This window comes from Oncorhynchus keta, unplaced genomic scaffold (assembly GCF_023373465.1).
Source record: "Oncorhynchus keta strain PuntledgeMale-10-30-2019 unplaced genomic scaffold, Oket_V2 Un_contig_16417_pilon_pilon, whole genome shotgun sequence".
NCBI lineage: Eukaryota > Metazoa > Chordata > Actinopteri > Salmoniformes > Salmonidae > Oncorhynchus > Oncorhynchus keta.
In genome coordinates, this window is record NW_026279896.1 from 1 (window position 1) to 27,555 (window position 27,555).

At 48.4% G+C, this 27,555-nt stretch overlaps 2 long non-coding RNA genes and 1 pseudogene across 2 annotated transcripts; all 3 read right to left on the reverse strand.

The window, feature by feature from the left end:
* Positions 1–4: 4 nt before the first annotated feature.
* Positions 5–27,555, reverse strand: LOC127906137 (prolyl endopeptidase-like; annotated as a pseudogene).
* Positions 7,360–12,942, reverse strand: LOC127919342 (uncharacterized). The gene is made up of 3 exons (XR_008102641.1): positions 12,627–12,942; positions 7,609–7,641; positions 7,360–7,413 (listed from the first exon to the last, which is right to left on the reverse strand). It is a non-coding gene; the product is annotated as an uncharacterized LOC127919342 (long non-coding RNA).
* On the reverse strand, positions 9,880–12,265 carry LOC127919343 (uncharacterized). The gene is made up of 3 exons (XR_008102642.1): positions 12,139–12,265; positions 10,777–10,875; positions 9,880–9,992 (listed from the first exon to the last, which is right to left on the reverse strand). It is a non-coding gene; the product is annotated as an uncharacterized LOC127919343 (long non-coding RNA).

Genomic DNA, 27,555 nt, shown 5'->3' on the forward strand with positions numbered 1-27,555 from the left:
GCACAAAGAGGCTGAGGCAGCGGGCGATGAAGGCGTACGTGTCGGCCACCTCCTGGATGACCTTTCTGGTGGGCTTTCCGGCGCCGTGGCCCGACTTTGTGTCCACGTGGATGAACAGTGGATTGCTCTGACCCGACCAACGGCCCACCACGTGCTGCAGTGTGGCGATGTACTTCAGGGAGTGTAGGGGGACCACGCAGTCATCGTGGTCACCCGTGAGGAGGAGGACAGCAGGGTACTGGACACACTCACCCTCGGGCACGCGTACGTTGTGGAGCGGGGAGTACCTGGAGGGAGAAGAGGAGATTTCTTCAGGGACGATGATGTACGGTGAAAGTATTGTGTACAGGTTTTAATACACCAAACACGGAGCAAATAGATACAGTGCAATCCTCAAGTATTCACACACCTTGACATTTTTCACATGGTTACTTCACAGCCTTATTCTCAAATTGATGAACTTAAAAAATAAAATAAAAATCTACACACAATAGCCCATAATGACAAAGCAAAAACAGTTTATACATTTTTGCAAATGTATTGAAAAAAAAAAAAACTGAAAACTGAAATAATACATTTACATAACTATTCAGCCCCTTTACTCAGGACTTTGTTGAAGCACCTTTGGCAGCGACTGCAGCCTCAATTCTTCTTGGGTATGACGCTACAAGCTTGGCACACCTGTATTTGGGGAGTTTCTCCCATTCTTTTCTGCAGATCTTCCTCAAGCTCTGTCAGGTTGGATGGAGAGCGTCGCTGCACAGCTATTTTCAGGTCTCTCCAGAGAGGTTTGATCGGTTTCAAGTCCGGGCTCTGGCTGAGCCACTCAAGGACATTCAGAGACCTGTCCTGAAGCCATTTCTGCATTGTCTTGGCTGTGTGCTTTGGGTCGTTGTCCAGTTGGATGGTAAACCTTCACCCTCAGTTGGAGGTCCTGAGCGCTCGGGAGAAGGTTTTCGTCAAGGATCTCTGAACTTTGCTCCGTTGATCTTTCTCTGGATTCTGACTCGTCTCCAAGTACCTGCCACTGAAAAACATTCCCAGACCATGATGCTGCCACTAACATGCTTCACTGTAGGGATGATGCCAGGTTTCCTCCAGACATGACGTTTGGCATTCAGACCAAAGAGTTCAATCTTGGTTTCACCAGAGAATCTTGTTCCTCATGGTCTAAGAGTTTTTATTTGCCTTTTGGCAAACTCCAAGCGGGCTGTCAAGTGCCTTTTACTAAGGAGTAGCTTCCGTCTGGCTACTCTACCATAAATGCCTGATTGGTGGAGTGCTGCAGAGATGGTTGCCCTTCTGGAAGGTTCTCCCATCTCCACAGAGGAACTCTGGAGCTCTGTCAGAGTGACCATCAGGTTCTTGGTCACCTCCCTGACCAAGGCCCTTCTTCCCCGATTACTCAGTTTGGGTAGGTGGCCAGCTCTAGGAAGAGTCTTGGTGGTTCCAAACTTGTTCCATTTAACACTGATGGAGGCCACTGTGTTCTTGGACCTTCAATGCTGCAGAACTGTTTTGGTACCCTTCCCCAGATCTGTGCCTCGACACAATCATGTCTCGGCGCTCACAAACAATTCCTTCAACATCATGGCTTGATTTTTGCTCTGACAGGCACTGTCAACTGCAGGACCTTATATAGACAGGTGTGAGCCTTTCAAAATCATGTCCAATCAATTTATCACATGTGGACTCCAATCAAGTTGTAGAAACATCAAGGATGATCAATGGAAAATGGATGCACCTGAGCTCAATTTAGAGTCTCATAGGGTCTGAATATTTATGTAAATAAGGTGTATTTTTAAAACATTTGCAAAAAATTCTAAACCTGTTTTCGCTTTGTCATAATAGGGTATTCTGTGTAGATTGATGAGGACATGTTTTTATTTAATACATTTTAGAAGAAGGCAAAATGTGGAGAAAGTCCAGGGGTCTGAATACTTTCCGAATGCACTGTATGTCAAATAGCTGCACTTGACATTTGCACTTTTGGGATTACACTAAATCAAGCCTTGGAAAGAACTTAACATGCATTTGACGTGGTTCCGGAATACTGAAAGATTAATGTTAATATCCCAAACAGGCTAAATGTTCCAGGTTCCAGATTTGTTTGTGCTGTGTAACGAACACCTATGGTTACTGGCATGACAACCACCATAGAAGTTGGCTACAAAGCTAAACGTATCTGGAACCAGGCTAGGCTTAGGGAAGTGTAGCACTAGCACTCACTTGATGAGCCAGTCAAACTGCTCCTTGACCTCACAGCAGCCGAAGTCAGTGGTCCAGGCGTGGCCGATGGTGAACTTGTGGAACTTGAGCATGTCCATGACGCCCACCCGGGCCACGGCACAGCCCGAACAGCTCTGGCCGCTGGTTCACACACGCTGCTGTGGGGCAGAGGGCGGGACAGATACACGTTATCAGGCAGCAAGAGACACACAGACACACAGGTAAGGAGATAAACACACAAAGACAGTAAGACAAAACCGCTGTATATACAGACAGACATTCCGATGTCAACAAGGAACTGTTAGCTTAGGAAAGTGTCAGGGATGGTTTTCAGGTCAATGACTAAAAGCATCAACAATAAAAAGGGATGTCGTTATTCCGCAACGTACCCACGAGCAGGCCCCCGTTGGACCCTCCGTTGATGGTGAGTTTGGAGGGGGATGAATAGCCCTCCTTGATGAGGTACTCTGCTGCACACTGGAAGTCTGTGAAGCAGTTTTGCTTTTTGGCCAGCATGCCCGCTGGAGAAAAACACAAGAGAGAGATCAATGTGTGAGTGTGTGTGTGTAAAAATTTATAAAACACAGAGGGAATTGAGTTGAGAGGGGCAATGTGTGTTACTTTTGGAGAGATCGAAAACCCAAATTGGTCTACACGGACAGGTTCTGGCCTCATTTAGATCTTATCTGTCGGAAAGATATCAGTTTGTCTCTGAATGGTTTGTCCTCTGACAAATCAACTGTACATTTCAGTGTTCCTCGAGGTTCCGTTTTAGGAACACTATTGTTTTCACTATATTTTACCTCTTGGGGATGTCATTTGAAAACATAATGTTAACTTTCACTGCTATGCGGATGACACACAGCTATACATTTCAATGAAACATGGTGAAGCCCCAAAATTGCCCTCGCTAGTTGCCTGTGTTTCAGACATAAGGAAGTGGATGGCTGCAAAATTCCTTCTTTTAAACTTGTTCTAAGTCCCAAGAAACAAAGAGATCTTCTGTTGAATCTGACAATTAATCTTGATGGTTGTACAGTCGTCTCAAATAAAACTGAAGGACCTCGGCGTTACTCTGGACCCTGATCTCTCTTTAGATGAACATATCAATACTGTTTCAAGGACAGCTTTTTTCCATCTCCGTAACATTGCAAAAATCAGAAACTTTGTCCAAAAATGCAGAAAAATTAATCCATAATATAATAATAATATATGCCATTTAGCAGACGCTTTTATCCAAAGCGACTTACAGTCATGTGTGCATACATTCTACGTATGGGTGGTCCCGGGGATCGAACCCACTACCCTGGCGTTACAAGCGCCATGCTCTACCAACTGAGCTACAGAAGGTTAGACTACTGCAATGCTCTACTTTCCGGCTACCCGGATAAAGCACTAAATAAACTTCAGTTAGTGCCAAATATGGCTGCAAGAATCCTGACTAGTACCAAAAAATGTGATCATATTACTCCAGTGCTAGCCTCTCTACACTGGCTTCCTGTCAAAGCGAGGGCTGATTTCAAGGTTTTATTGCTAACCTACAAAGCATTACATGGGCTTGCTCCTACCTATCTTTCCGTTTTGGTCCTGCCGTACATACCTACACGTACACTACGGTCACAAGACGCAGGCCTCCTAATTGTCCCTAGAATTTCTAAGCAAACCGCTGGAGGCAGGCGTTTCTCCTATAAAGCTCAATAATTAGGAACGGTCTGCCTACCCATGTGAGAGACGCAGACTTGGTCTCAACCTTTAAGTCTTTACTGAAGACTCATCTCTTCAGTAGGTCATATGATTGAGTGTAGTCTGACCCAGGAGTGTGAAGGTGAACGGAAAGGCTCTGGAGCAACGAACCGCCCTTGCTGTCTCTGCCTGGCCAGTTCCCCTCTTTCCACTGGGATTCTCTGCTTCTAACCCTATTACAGGGGCTGAGTCACTGGCTTACTGGGGCTCTTTCATACCGTCCCTAAGAGGGGTGCGTCACTTGAGTGGGTTGAGTCGCTGACATGGTCTTCCGGTCTGGGTTGGCGACCCCCCTTGGGTTGTGCCATGGTAGAGATCTTTGTGGGCTATACTCGGCCTTGTCTCAGGCTGGTAAGTTGGTGGTTGAAGATATCCCTCTAGTGGTGTGGGGGCTGTGCTTTGGCAAAGTGGGTGGGGTTATATCCTGCCTGTTTGGCCCTGTCCGGGGATATCATCTGTCTCAGCCTCCAGTATTTACGCTGGAGTATTTCTCCTGTCTTATCCGGTGTCCTGTGTGAATTTAAGTATGCTCTCTCTAATTATCTTTCTTTATTTCTCTCTCTCAGAGGACCTGAGCCCTAGGACCATGCCTCAGGACTACCTGGCCTGATGATTCCATGCTGTGCCCAGTCTACCTGGCCGTGCTGCTGCTCCAGTTTCAACTGTTCTGCCTGCGGCTATGGAACCCTGACCTGTTCACCGGACGTGCCACCTGTCCCAGACCTGCTGTTTTCAACTCGCTAGAGACAGCAGGAGCAGTAGAGATACTCTGAATGACCGGCTATGAAAAGCCGACATTTACTCCCGAGGTGCTGACTTGTTGCACCCTCGACAACCACTGATTATTATTATTTGACCATGCTGGTCATTTATGAACATTTTGGTTATGTTCGGTTATAATCTCCACCCGGCACAGCCAGAAGAGGACTGGCCCCTCATAGCCTGGTTCCTCTCTGGGTTTCTTCCTAGGTTATGGCCTTTCTAGGGAGTTTTTCCTAGCCACCGTGCTTCTACACCTGCATTGCTTGCTGTTTGGGGTTTTAGGCTGGGTTTCTGTACAGCACTTTGAGATATCAGCTGATGTAAGAAGGGCTATATAAATAAATTTGATTTGTTACCTTTGTGCCAGGTCTCTCCGTACTCCCCCCCTCCTCTGATGTTGGCCACAGCCAGGACTCCTCCCATGTGTCGGACAAAGATCAGCCGTGATACACTGGGAAACAACATTGAACATCACCTTACTTCCTTTATTTCAGTCTGAACATCACCTTACTTCCTTTATTTCAGTCTGAACATCACCTTACTTCCTTTATTTCAGTCTGAACATCACCTCACTTCCTTTATTTCAGTCTGAACATCACCTCACTTCCTTTATTTCAGTCTGAACATCACCTCACTTCCTTTATCGAGTCTGAACATCACCTCACTTCCTTTATCGAGTCTGAACATCACCTCACTTCCTTTATCGAGTCTGAACATCACCTTACTTCATTTATTTCAGTCTGAACATCACCTTACTTCATTTATTTCAGTCTGAACATCACCTTACTTCCTTTATTGAGTCTGAACATCACCTTACTTCCTCTATTGAGTCTGAACATCACCTTACTTCCTTTATTGAGTCTGAACATCACCTTACTTCCTTTCCTCAGTCTGAACATCACCTTACTTCCTTTATTTCAGTCTGAACATCACCTTACTTCCTTTCCTCAGTCCAAACAAGTCCAGGTAGATACAAAGCATAATGTAGAAGAGCCAAGACAAGATACTCATTTGAAAAATGGTGCTATATATAACAATTGTGCCTGCAAATAATGTTATCTTAAATAGCCCTAAAAGTCAAATGATACACAGTGCCATCCATAATTATTGGGACACAGTGAAGTATTTTTGTTGTTGCTGAGCTCTGTACTCCAGCACTTTAACCTCAGTCATTGTATCACTTCAAATCCAGACTGTCAGCTTTATTTGCAGGTATTTTCATTCCTATCGGGTGAACTGTTAAGAAATTACTTCACTCTTTGTACATAGTCTTCCCCCACCCCAAGCAATGATTCCATAAAGCTTGTGAGGTTGGTATGTCTTAGGGGTATGATATTTGTGCGTCTAACTTCCTCACTCACCATTATTCCCGATTTATTAAGGATGATCCGTCATCATGGTAGCATCCACATTAATGTAGAAGTATTAAGAAACCAACTATATTCTTATGTACAATAAAAGTGACAATACATTATTTACCATTAATTTCTATTGGACACAAAATAATCTGAAATACAACCTAAACAAATAGCAAATCCATCAAACAAGTTTGAAGTCACAAGCTTGTTGTAAAGTGACCTGCTGGTGGTGGAACCTGTAGCTGGGGGAAGTGACCTGCTGGTGGTGGTACCTGTAGCTGGGGGAAGTGACCTGCTGGTGGTGGTACCTGTAGCTGGGGGAAGTGACCTGCTGGTGGTGGTACCTGTAGCTGGGGGAAGTGACCTGCTGGTGGTGGTACCTGTAGCTGGGGGAAGTGACCTGCTGGTGGTGGTACCTGTAGATGGGGGAAGTGACCTGCTGGTGGTGGTACCTGTAGCTGGGGGAAGTGACCTGCTGGTGGTGGTACCTGTAGCTGGGGGAAGTGACCTGCTGGTGGTGGTACCTGTAGATGGGGAAGTGACCTGCTGGTGGTGGTACCTGTAGATGGGGAAGTGACCTGCTGGTGGTGGTACCTGTAGATGGGGGAAGTGACCTGCTGGTGGTGGTACCTGTAGATGGGGGAAGTGACCTGCTGGTGGTGGTACCTGTAGCTGGGAGAAGTGACCTGCTGGTGGTGGTACCTGTAGCTGGGAGAAGTGACCTGCTGGTGGTGGTACCTGTAGCTGGGGGAAGTGACCTGGTGGTGGTGGTACCTGTAGCTGGGGGAAGTGACCTGGTGGTGGTGGTACCTGTAGCTGGGGGAAGTGACCTGGTGTTGGTACCTGGGGGAAGTGACCTGGTGGTGGTACCTGGGGGAAGTGACCTGGTGGTGGTACCTGTAGCTGGGGGGAGTGACCTGGTGGTGGTACCTGTAGCTGGGGGAGTGACCTGGTGGTGGTACCTGTAGCTGGGGGGAGTGACCTGGTGGTGGTACCTGTAGCTGGGGGAAGTGACCTGGTGGTGGTACCTGTAGCTGGGGGAGTGACCAGGTGGTGGTACCTGTAGCTGGGGGGAGTGACCATGGTGGTGGTGGTACCTGTAGCTGGGGGGAGTGACCTGGTGGTGGTGGTACCTGTAGCTGGGGGAAGTGACCTGCTGGTGGTACCTGTAGCTGGGGGAAGTGACCTGCTGGTGGTGGTACCTGTAGCTGGGGGAGTGACCTGGTGGTGGTACCTGTAGCTGGGGAGTGACCTGCTGGTGGTACCTGTAGCTGGGGGAAGTGACCTGCTGGTGGTACCTGTAGCTGGGGGAAGTGACCTGCTGGTGGTGGTACCTGGGGGAAGTGACCTGCTGGTGGTGGTACCTGTAGCTGGGGGAAGTGACCTGCTGGTGGTGGTACCTGTAGCTGGGGAAGTGACCTGGTGGTGGTACCTGTAGCTGGGGGAGTGACCTGGTGGTGGTACCTGTAGCTGGGGGAGTGACCTGGTGGTGGTACCTGTAGCTGGGGGGAGTGACCTGGTGGTGGTACCTGTAGCTGGGAGGAGTGAGCTGGTGGTGGTACCTGTAGCTGGGGGAAGTGACCTGCTGGTGGTGGTACCTGTAGCTGGGGGAAGTGACCTGCTGGTGGTGGTACCTGTAGCTGGGGGAAGTGACCTGCTGGTGGTGGTACCTGTAGCTGGGGGAGTAACCTGGTGGTGGTACCTGTAGCTGGGGGAAGTGACCTGGTGGTGGTACCTGTAGCTGGGGGGAAGTGACCTGCTGGTGGTACCTGTAGCTGGGGGGAAGTGACCTGCTGGTGGTGGTACCTGTAGCTGGGGGGAAGTGACCTGGTGATGGTACCTGTAGCTGGGAGGAGTGACCTGGTGGTGGTACCTGTAGCTGGGGGAAGTGACCTGGTGGTGGTACCTGTAGCTGGGGGGAGTGACCTGGTGGTGGTACCTGTAGCTGGGGGAAGTGACCTGCTGGTGGTGGTACCTGTAGCTGGGGGAAGTGACCTGGAGGTGGTACCTGTAGATGGGGGGAGTGACCTGGTGGTGGTACCTGTAGCTGGGGGAAGTGACCTGCTGGTGGTGGTACCTGTAGCTGGGGGAAGTGACCTGCTGGTGGTGGTACCTGTAGCTGGGGGAAGTGACCTGCTGGTGGTGGTACCTGTAGCTGGGGAAGTGACCTGCTGGTGGTGGTACCTGTAGCTGGGGAAGTGACCTGCTGGTGGTGGTACCTGTAGATGGGGGAAGTGACCTGCTGGTGGTGGTACCTGTAGCTGGGGAAGTGACCTGCTGGTGGTGGTACCTGTAGCTGGGGGAAGTGACCTGCTGGTGGTGGTACCTGTAGATGGGGAAGTGACCTGCTGGTGGTGGTACCTGTAGATGGGGGAAGTGACCTGCTGGTGGTGGTACCTGTAGATGGGGGAAGTGACCTGCTGGTGGTGGTACCTGTAGATGGGGGAAGTGACCTGCTGGTGGTGGTACCTGTAGCTGGGAGAAGTGACCTGCTGGTGGTGGTACCTGTAGCTGGGGGAAGTGACCTGCTGGTGGTGGTACCTGTAGCTGGGGGAAGTGACCTGGTGGTGGTGGTACCTGTAGCTGGGGGAAGTGACCTGGTGGTGGTACCTGGGGGAAGTGACCTGGTGTTGGTACCTGGGGGAAGTGACCTGGTGGTGGTACCTGGGGGAAGTGACCTGGTGGTGGTACCTGTAGCTGGGGGAGTGACCTGGTGGTGGTACCTGTAGCTGGGGGAGTGACCTGGTGGTGGTACCTGTAGCTGGGGGGAGTGACCTGGTGGTGGTACCTGTAGCTGGGGGGAGTGACCTGGTGGTGGTACCTGTAGCTGGGGGAGTGACCAGGTGGTGGTACCTGTAGCTGGGGAGTGACCATGGTGGTGGTGGTACCTGTAGCTGGGGGAGTGACCTGGTGGTGGTGGTACCTGTAGCTGGGGGAAGTGACCTGCTGGTGGTACCTGTAGCTGGGGGAAGTGACCTGCTGGTGGTGGTACCTGTAGCTGGGGGGAGTGACCTGGTGGTGGTACCTGTAGCTGGGGGGAGTGACCTGCTGGTGGTACCTGTAGCTGGGGGAAGTGACCTGCTGGTGGTACCTGTAGCTGGGGGAAGTGACCTGCTGGTGGTGGTACCTGGGGAAGTGACCTGCTGGTGGTGGTACCTGTAGCTGGGGGAAGTGACCTGCTGGTGGTGGTACCTGTAGCTGGGGGAAGTGACCTGGTGGTGGTACCTGTAGCTGGGGGGAGTGACCTGGTGGTGGTACCTGTAGCTGGGGGGAGTGACCTGGTGGTGGTACCTGTAGCTGGGGGAGTGACCTGGTGGTGGTACCTGTAGCTGGGAGGAGTGAGCTGGTGGTGGTACCTGTAGCTGGGGGAAGTGACCTGATGGTGGTGGTACCTGTAGCTGGGGGGAGTGACCTGCTGGTGGTGGTACCTGTAGCTGGGGGAAGTGACCTGCTGGTGGTGGTACCTGTAGCTGGGGGGAGTAACCTGGTGGTGGTACCTGTAGCTGGGGGAAGTGACCTGGTGGTGGTACCTGTAGCTGGGGGGAAGTGACCTGCTGGTGGTACCTGTAGCTGGGGGAAGTGACCTGCTGGTGGTGGTACCTGTAGCTGGGGGAAGTGACCTGGTGGTGGTACCTGTAGCTGGGAGGAGTGACCTGGTGGTGGTACCTGTAGCTGGGGGAAGTGACCTGGTGGTGGTACCTGTAGCTGGGGGGAGTGACCTGGTGGTGGTACCTGTAGCTGGGGGAAGTGACCTGCTGGTGGTGGTACCTGTAGCTGGGGGAAGTGACCTGGAGGTGGTACCTGTAGATGGGGGGAGTGACCTGGTGGTGGTACCTGTAGCTGGGGGGAGTGACCTGGTGGTGGTACCTGTAGCTGGGGGGAGTGACCTGGTGGTGGTACCTGTAGCTGGGGGAAGTGACCTGCTGGTGGTGGTACCTGTAGCTGGGGGAAGTGACCTGGTGGTGGTACCTGTAGATGGGGGGAGTGACCTGGTGGTGGTACCTGTAGCTGGGGGAGTGACCTGGTGGTGGTACCTGTAGCTGGGGGGAGTGACCTGGTGGTGGTACCTGTAGCTGGGGGAAGTGACCTGCTGGTGGTACCTGTAGCTGGGGGAGTGACCTGGTGGTGGTACCTGTAGCTGGGGGAAGTGACCTGCTGGTGGTACCTGTAGCTGGGGGGAGTGACCTGGTGGTGGTACCTGTAGCTGGGGGAGTGACCTGGTGGTGGTACCTGTAGCTGGGGGAGTGACCTGGTGGTGGTACCTGTAGCTGGGGGAGTGACCTGGTGGTACCTGTATCTGGGGGAAGTGACCTGCTGGTGGTGGTACCTGTAGCCGGGGGAAGTGACCTGCTGGTGGTGGTACCTGTAGCTGGGGGAAGTGACCTGCTGGTGGCGGTACCTGTAGCTGGGGGAAGTGACCTGCTGGTGGTGGTACCTGTAGCTGGGGGGAGTGACCTGGTGGCGGTACCTGTAGCTGGGGGAAGTGACCTGCTGGTGGTGGTACCTGTAGCTGGGGGAAGTGACCTGCTGGTGGTGGTACCTGTAGCTGGGGGAAGTGACCTGCTGGTGGTGGTACCTGTAGCTGGGGGAAGTGACCTGCTGGTGGTGGTACCTGTAGCTGGGGGAAGTGACCTGCTGGTGGTGGTACCTGTAGCTGGGGGAAGTGACCTGCTGGTGGTGGTACCTGTAGCTGGGGGAAGTGACCTGGTGGTGGTACCTGTAGCTGGGGGGAGTGACCTGGTGGTGGTACCTGTAGCTGGGGGGAGTGACCTGGTGGTGGTACCTGTAGCTGGGGGAGTGACCTGGTGGTGGTACCTGTAGCTGGGGGAGTGACCTGGTGGTGGTACCTGTAGCTGGGGGAGTGACCTGGTGGTGGTACCTGTAGCTGGGGGAGTGACCTGGTGGTGGTACCTGTAGCTGGGGGAGTGACCTGGTGGTGGTACCTGTAGCTGGGGGAAGTGACCTGCTGGTGGTGGTACCTGTAGCTGGGGGAAGTGACCTGCTGGTGGTGGTACCTGTAGCTGGGGGAAGTGACCTGCTGGTGGTGGTACCTGTAGCTGGGGGGAGTGACCTGCTGGTGGTGGTACCTGTAGCTGGGGGAGTGACCTGCTGGTGGTGGTACCTGTAGCTGGGGGAGTGACCTGCTGGTGGTGGTACCTGTAGCTGGGGGGAGTGACCTGGTGGTGGTACCTGTAGCTGGGGGAAGTGACCTGGTGGTGGTACCTGTAGCTGGGGGAAGTGACCTGCTGGTGGTACCTGTAGCTGGGGGAAGTGACTTGCTGGTGGTACCTGTAGCTGGGGGAAGTGACCTGCTGGTGGTGGTACCTGTAGCTGGGGAAGTGACCTGCTGGTGGTGGTACCTGTAGCTGGGGGAAGTGACCTGGTGGTGGTACCTGTAGCTGGGGGGAGTGACCTGGTGGTGGTACCTGTAGCTGGGGGAGTGACCTGGTGGTGGTACCTGTAGCTGGGGGAGTGACCTGGTGGTGGTACCTGTAGCTGGGGGGAGTGACCTGGTGGTACCTGTATCTGGGGGAAGTGACCTGCTGGTGGTGGTACCTGTAGCTGGGGGAAGTGACCTGCTGGTGGTGGTACCTGTAGCTGGGGGAAGTGACCTGCTGGTGGTGGTACCTGTAGCTGGGGGGAGTGACCTGGTGGTGGTGGTACCTGTAGCTGGGGGAAGTGACCTGGTAGTGGTACCTGTAGCTGGGGGAGTGACCTGGTGGTGGTACCTGTAGCTGGGGGAAGTGACCTGCTGGTGGTACCTGTAGCTGGGGGAAGTGACCTGCTGGTGGTGGTACCTGTAGCTGGGGGAAGTGACCTGCTGGTGGTGGTACCTGTAGCTGGGGGAAGTGACCTGCTGGTGGTGGTACCTGTAGCTGGGGGAAGTGACCTGCTGGTGGTGGTACCTGTAGCTGGGGGGAGTGACCTGGTGGAGGTACCTGTAGCTGGGGGAGTGATCTGGTGGTGGTGGTACCTGTAGCTGGGGGGAGTGACCTGGTGGTGGTGATACCTGTAGATGGGGGAAGTGACCTGCTGGTGGTGGTACCTGTAGCTGGGGGGAGTGACCTGGTGGTGGTACCTGTAGCTGGGGGGAGTGACCTGGTGGTGGTGGTACCTGTAGCTGGGGGAAGTGACCTGGTGGTGGTACCTGTAGCTGGGGGAAGTGACCTGGTGGTGGTACCTGTAGCTGGGGGAGTGACCTGGTGGTGGTACCTGTAGCTGGGGGGAGTGACCTGGTGGTGGTACCTGTAGCTGGGGGAGTGACCTGGTGGTGGTACCTGTAGCTGGGGGGAGTAAGCTGGTGGTGGTACCTGTAGCTGGGGGGAGTGAGCTGGTGGTGCTACCTGTAGCTGGGGTAAGTGACCTGCTGGTGGTACCTGTAGCTGGGGGAAGTGACCTGCTGGTGGTGGTACCTGTAGCTGGGGGAGTGACCTGGTGGTGGTACCTGTAGCTGGGGAAAGTGACCTGGTGGTGGTACCTGTAGCTGGGGGAAGTGACCTGCTGGTGGTGGTACCTGTAGCTGGGGGGAGTGACCTGGTGGTGGTACCTGTAGCTGGGGGAAGTGACCTGCTGGTGGTACCTGTAGCTGGGGGAAGTGACCTGCTGGTGGTGGTACCTGTAGCTGGGGGAAGTGACCTGCTGGTGGTGGTACCTGTAGCTGGGGGAAGTGACCTGGTGGTGGTGGTACCTGTAGCTGGGGGAAGTGACCTGGTGGTGGTACCTGTAGCTGGGGGAAGTGACCTGGTGGTGGTACCTGTAGCTTGGGGGAGTGACCTGGTGGAGGGACCTGTAGCTGGGGGGAGTGATCTGGTGGTGGTGGTACCTGTAGCTGGGGGGAGTGACCTGGTGGTGGTGATACCTGTAGCTGGGGGGAGTGACCTGGTGGTGGTACCTGTAGATGGGGGAAGTGACCTGCTGGTGGTGGTACCTGTAGCTGGGGGAGTGACCTGGTGGTGGTACCTGTAGCTGGGGGAAGTGACCTGCTGGTGGTGGTACCTGTAGCTGGGGGAAGTGACCTGGTGGTGGTGGTGGTACCTGTAGCTGGGGGGAGTGACCTGGTGGTGGTACCTGTAGCTGGGGGAAGTGACCTGGTGGTGGTACCTGTAGCTGGGGGGAGTGATCTGGTGGTTGGTGGTGGTACCTGTAGCTGGGGGGAGTGACCTGGTGGTGGTACCTGTAGCTGGGGGAAGTGACCTGGTAGTGGTACCTGTAGCTGGGGGAAGTGACCTGGTGGTGGTGGTACCTGTAGCTGGGGGAAGTGACCTGGTAGTGGTGGTACCTGTAGCTGGGGGAAGTGACCTGGTGGTGGTACCTGTAGCTGGGAGTGATTGAGAAGTTGAACCCTCCATAGCCGAAGAGGAAGGCAGGGTGAGAGCCGTCCAGCTTCAGGCCCTTCTTATGGACAATGAACATGGGGATCTCTGTGCCGTCCTTACTTGGGTAGAATACCTGGACACACAGATACAGGTGCTTGTTGGTGTGAAAACACAAAGATGGTATCAGTCAAATCTGGTGGTTTTGTATTAGTATAGATAACCATCTAAATAAAGAAGACCTTTTAGGAGAGGTGCTGAACAACAGAAGATAAAACTATACATAAGAAAAATCTATTGGCATACTCATCGCTCCTTCCTGTCAATATATTTGACCAGTGTTTCATCTTTAGCCTAAAAATTGGTCAAACATATCCACCGCAAGGACAGACGAAGGTGCAACTTTCTTTTTAATTTGTATAGCATGAATGTAGTGTCCACAACAGTAGGAACTCATGCTCTTTCCATGACAGAATTGACCAGGTGAATCCAGGTGAAAGCTATGATCCCTTATTGATGTCACTTGTTCAATCCACATCAATCAGTGTAGATGAAGAGGAGACAGGTTAAAGAAGGATTGTTAAGCCTCGAGACAACTGAGACATGGATTGTGTATGTCTGCCATTCAGAGTGTGAATAGGCAAGACAAAAGGGCCTTTGAACAGGGTATGGTATTATATATATAATAATAATATAATAATATAATATATGCCATTTAGCAGACGCTTTTATCCAAAGCGACTTACAGTCATGTGTGCATACATTCTACGTATGGGTGGTCCCGGGGATCGAACCCACTACCCTGGCGTTACAAGCGCCATGCTCTACCAACTGAGCTACAGAAGGACACACCGGTGTGTGTCAAGAACTGCAATGCTGCTGGGTTTTTCATGCTCAATAGTTTCCTGTGTGTATCAAGAATGGTCCACCACCCAATGGACATCCAGCCAACATGAAGCATATGGGAAGCATTGGAGTCAACATGGGCCAGCATCCCTGTGGAACGCCTGGCACCTTGTACTCCCACTCCCATGCCCCGACAAATTGAGAACACTTTAAAAGCCGCAAAATATAATCCAAATAAGTTATTTTTGTCTAGTTACAGCAGTCAACTAGCTAGGTAGCTGTTTAGTTGTCTAGAGCGTTCACTAATCTGGGGCGGCAGGGTAGCCTAGTGGTTAGAGTGGAGGGGCGGCAGGGTAGCCTAGTGGTTAGAGTGGAGGGGCGGCAGGGTAGCCTAGTGGTTAGAGTGGAGGGGCGGCAGGGTAGCCTAGTGGTTAGAGTGGAGGGCGGCAGGATAGCCTAGTGGTTAGAGTGGAGGGGCGGCAGGGTAGCCTAGTGGTTAGAGTGGAGGGGCGGCAGGATAGCCTAGTGGTTAGAGTGGAGGGGCGGCAGGGTAGCCTAGTGGTTAGAGTGGAGGGGCGGCAGGGTAGCCTAGTGGTTAGAGTGGAGGGGCGGCAGGGTAGCCTAGTGGTTAGAGTGGAGGGGCGGCAGGGTAGCCTAGTGGTTAGAGTGGAGGGGCGGCAGGGTAGCCTAGTGGTTAGAGTGGAGGGGCGGCAGGGTAGCCTAGTGGTTAGAGTGGAGGGGCGGCAGGGTAGCCTAGTGGTTAGAGTGGAGGGGCGGCAGGGTAGCCTAGTGGTTAGAGTGGAGGGGCGGCAGGGTAGCCTAGTGGTTAGAGTGGAGGGGCGGCAGGGTAGCCTAGTGGTTAGAGTGGAGGGGCGGCAGGGTAGCCTAGTGGTTAGAGTGGAGGGGCGGCAGGGTAGCCTAGTGGTTAGAGTGGAGGGGCGGCAGGGTAGCCTAGTGGTTAGAGTGGAGGGGCGGCAGGGTAGCCTAGTGGTTAGAGTGGAGGGCGGCAGGGTAGCCTAGTGGTTAGAGTGGTGGGCGGCAGGGTAGCCTAGTGGTTAGAGTGGAGGGGCGGCAGGGTAGCCTAGTGGTTAGAGTGGAGGGCGGCAGGGTAGCCTAGTGGTTAGAGTGGAGGGGCGGCAGGGTAGCCTAGTGGTTAGAGTGGAGGGGCGGCAGGGTAGCCTAGTGGTTAGTGGTTAGTGCGTTGGTCTAGTAACCGGAAAGTTGCAAGTTCAAACCCCGAGTTGACAAGGTACAAATCTGTCGTTCTGCCCCTGAACAGGCAGTTAACCCACTGTTCCTAGGCCGTCATTGAAAATAAGAATTTGTTCTTAACTGACTTGCCTAGTTTAATAAAGATAACATTTGTTGGTAAACAATTAACAAGCTAATTGACTACCACACGTTCTTATCAAACTGTCAACGGAGTAGCCAGTAAGAAACGAGAGAGATATGCCGAAAAACAGTCTACAAACCACTTCAGATAAGTCACGTTACCAAAAATAAGATTTGTATCTGATTTCAAGCCACCTACAAAGGTGGTTTGAAATATCTGATTCCATGGGCTTTTTGGCTGTTCAGAATGCAGGGGAAAAAAGAACAGAATCGAACATGACATTTTTTTTGTTTGTTTTTGAGTCAGTTGTAGGTAGGTATCTTACCTGAGAGGTTTGGTAGTCGGAGGGGTCAAAGCCTTTGACGCTGACCTCGCGGAACACGTGGGGTTGCAGGGGCTCCTTGGTTCAGGTCACAGTGGTAGATGATGGCTGGACAACAGGACAAAGAGAGAGGACAGGTCATTGACTTGTCACTGTTTCACTGCAGTATGATAGAAGATCCATACAGACTCCTGCAAGAACCTGTATGAGACTGTCTTGACAGCATGAGAGACACCTGGCGGCGGGAAAGAGGTGGAGTTGTTGAAAGTTTGAGTGTCTGTGTGTGTGCATTTGTGAATGCGTGCGTGCGTGCGTGCGTGCGTGTGCCCATGCCAGCATTCATGCATTCATGTATCCACGTCTCCCTCTAATTCCCTCTTGTGTCCGTCCAGTGAAGCCCATCACAGAGTTTGTGTGTGCCATGACGCCGCACCTCTGCCCCCATGACGCCGCACCTCTGCCCCCATGACGCCGCACCTCTGCCCCCATATGTCTGCCCCCATACGTCTGCCCCCATACGTCTGCCCCCATACGTCTGCCCCCATACGTCTGCCCCCATACGTCTGCCCCCATACGTCTGCCCCAATGACGCCACACGTCTGCCCCAATGACGCCACACGTCTGCCCCCATGACGCCACACGTCTGCCCCCATGACGCCACACGTCTGCCCCCATGACGCCACACGTCTGCCCCCATGACGCCACACGTCTGCCCCCATGACGCCACACGTCTGCCCCATGACGCCACACGTCTGCCCCCATGACGCCACACGTCTGCCCCCATGACGCCACACGTCTGCCCCCATGACGCCACACGTCTGCCCCCATGACGCCACACGTCTGCCCCCATGACGCCACACGTCTGCCCCCATGACGCCACACGTCTGCCCCCATGACGCCACACGTCTGCCCCCATGACGCCACACGTCTGTCTCTGATACCTGGCGACAGAAAGGAGGTGAAGTAGTAGAAGATCTCAGAGTCTCTCTTGCGTCCGGTGAAGCCCACCACAGAGCCCACGTCCAGAGAGAAGGTCCTGAGCTCCTCCCCCGAGCTCAGACGGTACATCTTCAGCACGTTCTTCACGTCGTGCAGGAAACACACAAAGAGGAGGCTGTTGTAGGTACAGGTGGCAAACACTAGAGAGGGGGAGTGCAAGATGGGGGTTAGTCAATCTAAAAGTTTAAAAACCATGATCACCTAGACAGAGTATTCCTAGACAGAATATGGATGTTATTTCCTGTTAGGACCTGCTTTAAACCAACTGTAAATAATAACTGTTACAGAGCCTTCAGAAAATATTCATACCCCTTGACTTAATCCACATGTCATTGTGTTTACAACCTGAATTCAAAAAGGTATTTAATCCATCTCACCCATCTACACACAATACCCCATACTGACATGTTTTTAGAAATGTTATTGAAAATTAAATACAGAAATCTCATTTACATAAGTATTCACACCCGAGTCAATACTTTGCAGAAGCACCTTTGGCAGCGATTACAGCTTTGAGCCGTCTTGGGTGTGTCTGCATCAGCTTTGAGCCGTCTTTGGTGTGTCTGCATCAGCTTTGAGCCGTCTTGGGTATGTCTGCATCAGCTTTGAGCCGTCTTTGGGTGTGTCTGCATCAGCTTTGAGCCGTCTTTGGGTGTGTCTGCATCAGCTTTGAGCCGTCTTTGGGTGTGTCTGCATCAGCTTTGAGCCGTCTTGGGTGTGTCTGCATCAGCTTTGAGCCGTCTTGGGTGTGTCTGCATCAGCTTTGAGCCGTCTTGGGTGTGTCTGCATCAGCTTTGAGCCGTCTTGGGTGTGTCTGCATCAGCTTTGAGCCGTCTTGGGTGTGTCTGCATCAGCTTTGAGCCGTCTTGGGTGTGTCTGCATCAGCTTTGAGCCGTCTTGGGTGTGTCTGCATCAGCTTTGAGCCGTCTTGGGTGTGTCTGCATCAGCTTTGAGCCGTCTTGGGTGTGTCTGCATCAGCTTTGAGCCGTCTTGGGTGTGTCTGCATCAGCTTTGAGCCGTCTTGGGTGTGTCTGCATCAGCTTTGAGCCGTCTTGGGTATGTCTGCATCAGCTTTGAGCCGTCTTTGGTTATGTCTGCATCAGCTTTGAGCCGTCTTTGGGTATGTCTGCATCAGCTTTGAGCCGTCTTGGGTATGTCTGCATCAGCATCAGCTTTGAGCCGTCTTGGGTATGTCTGCATCAGCTTTGAGCCGTCTTGGGTATGTCTGCATCAGCTTTGAGCCGTCTTGGGTATGTCTGCATCAGCGTTGAGCCGTCTTGGGTTGCACATCTGGAGTCTGGGATTTTCTTCCGCTCATCATCTTAAATTAGATGGGGAGCGATGGTGAACATCAATCTTAAGGTATTTTTTTAAACAGATTTTCAAGTCTTGGCATTGGCTGGGCCACTCAAAAGACTTTCACATTCTTGTCCTGAAGCCTGTATGCTTGGGGTCATTGTCCTGTTGGAACGTAAAACTTCGCCGCAGTCTAAGGTTGTTTGCACACTGAAGCAGGTTCTCATCAAGGATTTGGCTCCATTCACCACCATGCTTCACAATAGGGATGGTGTTAGACAGGCAAGGTGCTGTGCCTGTTGTCCTCCAGAGCGGTTTGCAATTAGGCCAAATAGTTTCCATTTTTTTTAGCTCATTAGACCACAGAATGTTTTGCCTTATGCTCGGTCTTTCACGTGCCTTTTTGCAAACTCCAGGCATGCCGTCATGTGCCTTTCTCAGGAGTGGCTTCCATCTGGTCACTCTCCCATAACGTCCAGATTGGTGAAGTGCTGTTGAGACTTATCCTTCTGGCAGGTTCTCCCATCTCAGCCAAAGAACTCCGTAGTTCTGTCAGAGTGTTCATTGGGTTCTTGGTCACCTCCCTGACCAAGTTCCTTCTTGCCCGGTTGCTCAGTTTAGAGCTGGCCGTCCGACCAGGCAGTTCCATATTTCTTTCATTCCCCAATGATGTGCTCTTGGGTTAGGGTCGTTTTATACCCGCATCACAATTCTATATTGTGATCTACAGACAGTTCAGTGGACTTCATGGTATCGATTCTGCTCTGACGTGCATTGTCCACTGTGTGACCTTATATAGACAGGTGTTTGTCTTTCTAAATCATGTCCATTAATTGGTCACAGGTGGACTCCAATCAAGATGTAGTGACATTGTGATGATCAAAAGAAATTGGATGCACCTGAGATTAATTAGGAGTGCATAGCGAAGGGGTGTGAATACTAATGTCAATGAGATATTTATGCATTTCATTTTCAATAAATTAGCAATAAATGTATACATGTTTTCACTTTGTTATTATGGGGTATTGTGTGTAGATGGGTGAGAAAATACATTTTGAATTCAGGCACAGCATGTCTTCACTGTTTGCTCCTACTGCCAAAAAGTGATTATCTAAATTATCACAAAAAGTGATTACCAAATTATCCAATTCACCTTTAGCTATTCTAAAACATTACTTATTGAGAGCAGAAAACAGTGGACATTGCTTTTTCCTTTTTTGTGGATATTCTTGTTGTAGAGCTATAAAGTTAGCATATTATGTTGGTAAAACCCTCTCCTTTCATTCAGTCTGTGACCTACCGATGACGTCCTTGTCGTGCTGGGGATGAGCTCCTTCCAGTTGGCCTGGGCGGGCTGGGCGAAATCGATGTTGATGAGACGGTAACGCGGGGCCACCAGGTTGGTCTTGAAGGTGAACACTGTGCCCTCGTTGGTCACATACTCGTACTCCGCATCAAAGTTGTCTATCAGCTTCACCCACGGCAACAGGCCTGGAGGGAGAGAGATAACTTGGGATCTTCAACTAAGCTAGTCAACTAAACAAATACTCTTACTAAGGCAACACATGGGGAGGGCCATCCAAGACAGTCACAACGCAAGACAGTCAAAACACAGTCACAACGCAAGACAGTCACAACACAAGACAGTCACAACACAAGACAGTCACAACACAAGAGTCACAACACAAGACAGTCACAACACAACAGTCACAACACAACAGTCACAACACAACAGTCACAACACAAGACAGTCACAAGACAGTCACAACACAAGACACAACACAAGACACAACACAAGACACAACACAAGACAGTCACAAGACAGTCACAAGACAGTCACAAGACAGTCACAACTAGGGCTGTTACAGTGACCGTATGTCCGCCAAAACGGCAGTCACGAGTCATGAAGGCAGTCAAATTCCACGTGACCGTTTAGTCACGTTAATTAGGCTTCTCCAAGCTCTGATGCTGCTGATGGTGCTTAGTAACCTACCAAACTTGCTAACTGCCTGGTACTCAGCACTCTATTGTCCCTCTAATCACTCTGACATCAATTAATAAAATAAAAAAATGTACCTTTATTTAACTAGGCAAGTCAGTCAAAAACAAATTCTTATTTTTAATGACGGCCTAGGAACAGTGGGTTAACTGCCTTGTTCACAGGGGCAGAACGACAGACATTTACCTTGTCAACTCAGAGATTCGATCTTATAAGTCCAACGCTCTAACTACTAGGCTACCTGCCGCCCCCCGAAAATCTGATCAAACACTTCAAGCATGAGCTCATGTTGCGCAACATTTTTATAGACTATGCAATTGTGTGAGAAAACAGAGATAGCCGATGGGATGCTCTTTTTAAATGGAGGCTTTATATAGGCTAAGCCTTCTATATGATTTATCAACTTTCCTAATATTAAGCCTATTGCTTCTCTTTACAACAGGAGTATTGCCTACCTGGCTGGAATGAAAATTAACCACAGGAAAAACGTCCTCCATTTGCTATTTCAGTGCATAGATGACTGATTATTTTCCGCTGCCCCTGTTTCGAGGCATGATAATGGGCCATTCGATTTTCTTCTCCCCAATTTCATGGTATCCAATTGGTAATTACAATCTTGTCCCATCGTTGCAACTCCCATACGGACTCTGAAGAGGCGAATGTCGAGAGCTGTGCATCCTCCGAAACACAAACAATCCGCACTGCTTCTTGACATAATGCCCGCTTAACCTGGAAGTCAGCCGCACCAATGTGTCAGAAAAAACACAGTACACCTGGCTGACTGTGTCAGAGTGCACTGCGCCACAGGAGTCGCTAGAGCGCGATGGGACAAGAACATCCCTGTCGGCCAAACCCTCCCTAACCCGGACAACGCTGGGCCAATTGTGCGCCGCCCCCCACCCAGGATTTCTAGTAGCACAGCTAGCACTGCGATGCAGTCCCTTAGACCACTGCGTCACTCAGGAGGCCCAGATGCCACAGAATTCTAAGCAAATCTTGTCTGCTAAATTAACTAGTGTAGCCTACAGCCATTTGGCATAGCCAGACCTAACATAAGGACAACTCAGGGTATGCTCGTCGGTCCTTCTGAAATGTTCTTCATATCATGTTTCTTTAGACCTGTCTAAAATAATGGATTTCTTAGACTTTTTCAAATGTAGATGTTCCAAAGGTCTGTGGAAGCAAGGAGTTGTTAAATGTGACAATGTTAATTAACAGTCAATTACCATGAGACTGTTGAGACTGACACCATGAGACTGACACCATGAGATGTCATGATCGCCACAACCCTATTCACAACACAAGACATTGACAATACAAGAGATTCACAATCTATAGTGGATGTTCTTGATAACACATCAAGTCAAAGCTTATGCCCTACAACAAATATGGTGGCCGGTCAGTGGATGGTGATTATGCATTAAGGAGACTAAAGAGAAAGACTGATCTGATTAGGTTGTGGTGTGCATGGTACCTGTGATACCCTGAAGAGTGGTTTGAAGGTCACAGTACCACAGCCGGTTGACCGGGTCACAGCCCTTCCTGATGGACAGCAGTACGTAGCGCCCGTCATCTGACACCTGGAGTGAGATCGCACACGGACACCTTTCAGAATGCTAATACAACACTGTGCCGCTAGCGCTAATCAACCAGAAACCTACACTGATGACTAGAGGCATTACGACACTATAATCAGGATTCTAAATATCAGGGACATAAGACAGGAACTACAAGTCAGATTCTGTGCTGTCCACTTCCCTCTATGGACATAAAGGGAGAAGACTGGTGTAACACAGATGGTGGAAACTCACTCACAAAGTACAGACTTCAGGAGAACGATAGATATTAGGATACACGTTATGTCTCCTCAAAATGGTACTTGGACTAAAGATAAGAACCATTTCTGCATTGTCTAAGAGATATGAGACAGTCAAGTCCCGGTCTGGTCAGTGTCTAGCCAAGTCCAGCAGCGTACCTCGACCCTACTCATCCACTTAGGGTGGTCGGGGAACTCGGCACACAGGCAGTCCTGAGACTGGGGGGTCCCCAACACGTGGAAGTAGAGCTTCTGGTGCAGGCTGGTGGACGTCTCAGTGCCTAGAGGAGGAGAGTAATGTGTACATACATTTAACTAAAACTAAATGGAACAAACTAGTTCCCCTCTAAATATCCAAACATCCCCTCACCGTCACTTTTGCCCTCCTGCTTGGGGTAGGAGTTGTAGAAGAGGCCCTTGCCGTCATGGGTCCAGGACATGCAGCTGTACTTCACCCTCTCCAGCCGGTCATTTAGGGCCACGGCCCCCTCCACCCGCAGGAAGTGCATCTCCACCCAATCAGAGCCGCTGGCGCTGGTGCCATATGCCAGGTACTCGCCGTCCTCTGAGAAAGCATAACCTGAGGGACACAAGTAGCGCATGGTCAAAGGAACCATTCACGTTATTTACATTGTGAATAGTGTTGAATATATTCATTTAGAATGCATTGTGAATAGTGATGAATATGTTCATTTAGAATGCATTGTGAATAGTGATGAATATGTTCATTTAGTATGCATTGTGAATAGTGATGAATATGTTCATTTAGAATGCATTGTGAATAGTGATGAATATGTTCATTTAGAATGCATTGTGAATAGTGATGAATATGTTCATTTAGAATGCATTGTGAATAGTGATGAATATGTTCATTTAGTATGCATTGTGAATAGTGATGAATATGTTCATTTAGTATGCATTGTGAATAGTGATGAATATGTTAATTTAGAATGCATTGTGAATAGTGATGAATATGTTCATTTAGTATGCATTGTGAATAGTGATGAATATGTTCATTTAGAATGCATTGTGAATAGTGATGAATATGTTAATTTAGTATGCATTGTGAATAGTGATGAATATGTTCATTTAGAATGCATTGTGAATAGTGATGAATATGTTCATTTAGAATGCATTGTGAATAGTGATGAATATGTTAATTTAGTATGCATTGTGAATAGTGATGAATATGTTAATTTAGTATGCATTGTGAATAGTGATGAATATGTTCATTTAGAATGCATTGTGAATAGTGATGAATATGTTCATTTAGAATGCATTGTGAATAGTGATGAATATGTTAATTTAGTATGCATTGTGAATAGTGATGAATATGTTCATTTAGAATGCATTGTGAATAGTGATGAATATGTTCATTTAGAATGCATTGTGAATAGTGATGAATATGTTCATTTAGTATGCATTGTGAATAGTGATGAATATGTTCATTTAGAATGCATTGTGAATAGTGATGAATATGTTCATTTAGAATGCATTGTGAATAGTGATGAATATGTTAATTTAGTATGCATTGTGAATAGTGATGAATATGTTCATTTAGAATGCATTGTGAATAGTGATGAATATGTTCATTTAGAATGCATTGTGAATAGTGATGAATATGTTCATTTAGTATGCATTGTGAATAGTGATGAATATGTTCATTTAGAATGCATTGTGAATAGTGATGAATATGTTCATTTAGAATGCATTGTGAATAGTGATGAATATGTTCATTTAGAATGCATTGTGAATAGTGATGAATATGTTCATTTAGAATGCATTGTGAATAGTGATGAATATGTTCATTTAGTATGCATTGTGAATAGTGATGAATATGTTCATTTAGTATGCATTGTGAATAGTGATGAATATGTTCATTTAGAATGCATTGTGAATAGTGATGAATATGTTCATTTAGAATGCATTGTGAATAGTGATGAATATGTTCATTTAGAATGCATTGTGAATAGTGATGAATATGTTCATTTAGAATGCATTGTGAATAGTGATGAATATGTTCATTTAGAATGCATTGTGAATAGTGATGAATATGTTCATTTAGAATGCATTGTGAATAGTGATGAATATGTTCATTTAGAATGCATTGTGAATAGTGATGAATATGTTCATTTAGTATGCATTGTGAATAGTGATGAATATGTTCATTTAGAATGCATTGTGAATAGTGATGAATATGTTCATTTAGAATGCATTGTGAATAGTGATGAATATGTTCATTTAGTATGCATTGTGAATAGTGATGAATATGTTCATTTAGTATGCATTGTGAATAGTGATGAATATGTTCATTTAGTATGCATTGTGAATAGTGATGAATATGTTCATTTAGAATGCATTGTGAATAGTGATGAATATGTTCATTTAGAATGCATTGTGAATAGTGATGAATATGTTCATTTAGTATGCATTGTGAATAGTGATGAATATGTTCATTTAGAATGCATTGTGAATAGTGATGAATATGTTCATTTAGTATGCATTGTGAATAGTGATGAATATGTTCATTTAGTATGCATTGTGAATAGTGATGAATATGTTCATTTAGTATGCATTGTGAATAGTGATGAATATGTTCATTTAGAATGCATTGTGAATAGTGATGAATATGTTCATTTAGAATGCATTGTGAATAGTGATGAATATGTTCATTTAGAATGCATTGTGAATAGTGATGAATATGTTCATTTAGAATGCATTGTGAATAGTGATGAATATGTTCATTTAGAATGCATTGTGAATAGTGATGAATATGTTCATTTAGTATGCATTGTGAATAGTGATGAATATGTTCATTTAGAATGCATTGTGAATAGTGATGAATATGTTCATTTAGTATGCATTGTGAATAGTGATGAATATGTTCATTTAGAATGCATTGTGAATAGTGATGAATATGTTCATTTAGAATGCATTGTGAATAGTGATGAATATGTTCATTTAGAATGCATTGTGAATAGTGATGAATATGTTCATTTAGTATGCATTGTGAATAGTGATGAATATGTTCATTTAGTATGCATTGTGAATAGTGATGAATATGTTCATTTAGAATGCATTGTGAATAGTGATGAATATGTTCATTTAGTATGCATTGTGAATAGTGATGAATATGTTCATTTAGAATGCATTGTGAATAGTGATGAATATGTTCATTTAGAATGCATTGTGAATAGTGATGAATATGTTCATTTAGAATGCATTGTGAATAGTGATGAATATGTTAATTTAGAATGCATTGTGAATAGTGATGAATATGTTCATTTAGAATGCATTGTGAATAGTGATGAATATGTTCATTTAGTATGCATTGTGAATAGTGATGAATATGTTCATTTAGAATGCATTGTGAATAGTGATGAATATGTTCATTTAGAATGCATTGTGAATAGTGATGAATATGTTCATTTAGAATGCATTGTGAATAGTGATGAATATGTTCATTTAGAATGCATTGTGAATAGTGATGAATATGTTCATTTAGTATGCATTGTGAATAGTGATGAATATGTTCATTTAGAATGCATTGTGAATAGTGATGAATATGTTCATTTAGTATGCATTGTGAATAGTGATGAATATGTTCATTTAGTATGCATTGTGAATAGTGATGAATATGTTCATTTAGTATGCATTGTGAATAGTGATGAATATGTTCATTTAGAATGCATTGTAAATATAAATAAAATAAAAATTGTGTTTATATACACATCATTGGCAGGTTCTAGTAGTTACTGTATTTTAGTGCCAACACGAGCTGTACTGGCTTAGAATTTCCCTTTCCTTTCACATGGTCCTTTCCAGCACGGTTCCACTGTGGTAGATGTCTAAACATGCCAGTGCAGTGTAAAGGCTGATACAGTATACTGGTAGATTCTAGGCTGTTCAGTACAGTAGAACGTGATGTCAGAAACGCACCTTCATGAAGGAAGTATTACAGTATTACAAACAGGACGATATTCTACATCATAATGAGCATTGACTGACCTTGTCTCCATCCCCCACCTCGTAAAGCGACAGTCCCGTCCTCAGAGAAGGTGTTTGGGTCCAAGAAGACCGTGGGCTCTGCCTCTAGACTCTCCTGAACATACATTACACTCTGGTTCTGGAGGCCAGTGTTGTAGAAATGGAAATACCTGCAGCGGGGGATAGTGTCAGCACAAAGCCAAGGAACTAAACTACCCAAAAGACAACAGTCTCCATCTTTAGGGAAGGCTAGATTTTGGCTCATCCTCAATTAATCTTGCCCCAAGTCCTCTCTCCTTGCTTCCTTCTCAAAATGCATTGGACCAGAAGGTACATGAGGAGGAAGCTTGGACCTCCTCCTCCACTACAGTTGAGAATGAGGCAGATAGGATGTGAGGAATCACAGAAAGACAAATTGAGAAAAGTCCAAAACCTCCAAGTACCGCCTCAAGTCTCCCTTTCTTTCATTCTCTCCTCTCACCTGCTCCCCCTCTTGAAGGGGCAGCTGTATTTGGGGTAGTCATAGAGCTCAGTCATGCGCTCCTTGAACAGGTCCCGCACCTCACAGCGGTCCAGGTAGGGCAGCGTCAGCTGGTTCTGAGCATTGACAAAAGCCTGGGAAGAAACATAAGACAAACTCAGCAAAAAAAAAAGAAACTTCTCTTTTTCAGGACCCCGTCTTTCAAAGATATTTGGATTTTTACAAATTAACTTGACATATCTTCATTGTAAAGGATTTAAACACTGTTTCCCATGCTTGTTCAATGAACCATAAACAATTAATGAACATGCACCTGTGGAACAGTCGTTAAAACACTAACAGCTTACAGACAGTAGGCAATTTTAAGGTCACTTATGAAAACTTAGGACACTAAAGAGGCCTTTAGACAGACTCTGAAAAAAATAAAAATAAAGATGCCCAGGGTCCCTGCTCATTTGCGTGAATGTGCCTTAGGCGTGCTGCAAGGAGGCATGAGGACTGCAGATGTCCAGGGCAATACATTGCAATGTCTGTACTGTGAGACACCTAAGACAGCGCTATAGGGAGACAGGACAAACAGCTGATCATCCTCGCAGTGGCAGACCACATGTAACAACACCTGCACAGGATCGGTACATCTGAACATCACACCTGCATGACAGGTACAGGATGGCAACAACAACTGCCAGGGTTACACCAGGAACACACAATCCCGCCATCAGTGCTCAGACTGTCCGCAATAGGCTGAGAGAGGCAGGACTAAGGGCTTGTGGGCCTGTTGTAAGGCAGGTCCTCACCAGACCTCACCGGTGGGCACAAACCCACCGTAGCTGGACCAGACAGGACTGGCAAAAAGTGCTCTTCACTGACGAATTGCGGTTTTGTCTCGCCGGGGGTGATGTTCAGATTTGCGTTTATCATCGAAGGAATGAGCGTTATACCGAGGCCTGTACTCTGGAGCGGGATCGATTTGGAGGTGGAGGGTCCGTCATCGAAAGCAATGACTGAGCTTGTCGTCATTGCAGGCAGTCTCAACGCTGCGTGTTACAGGAAGATATCCTCCTCCCTCAT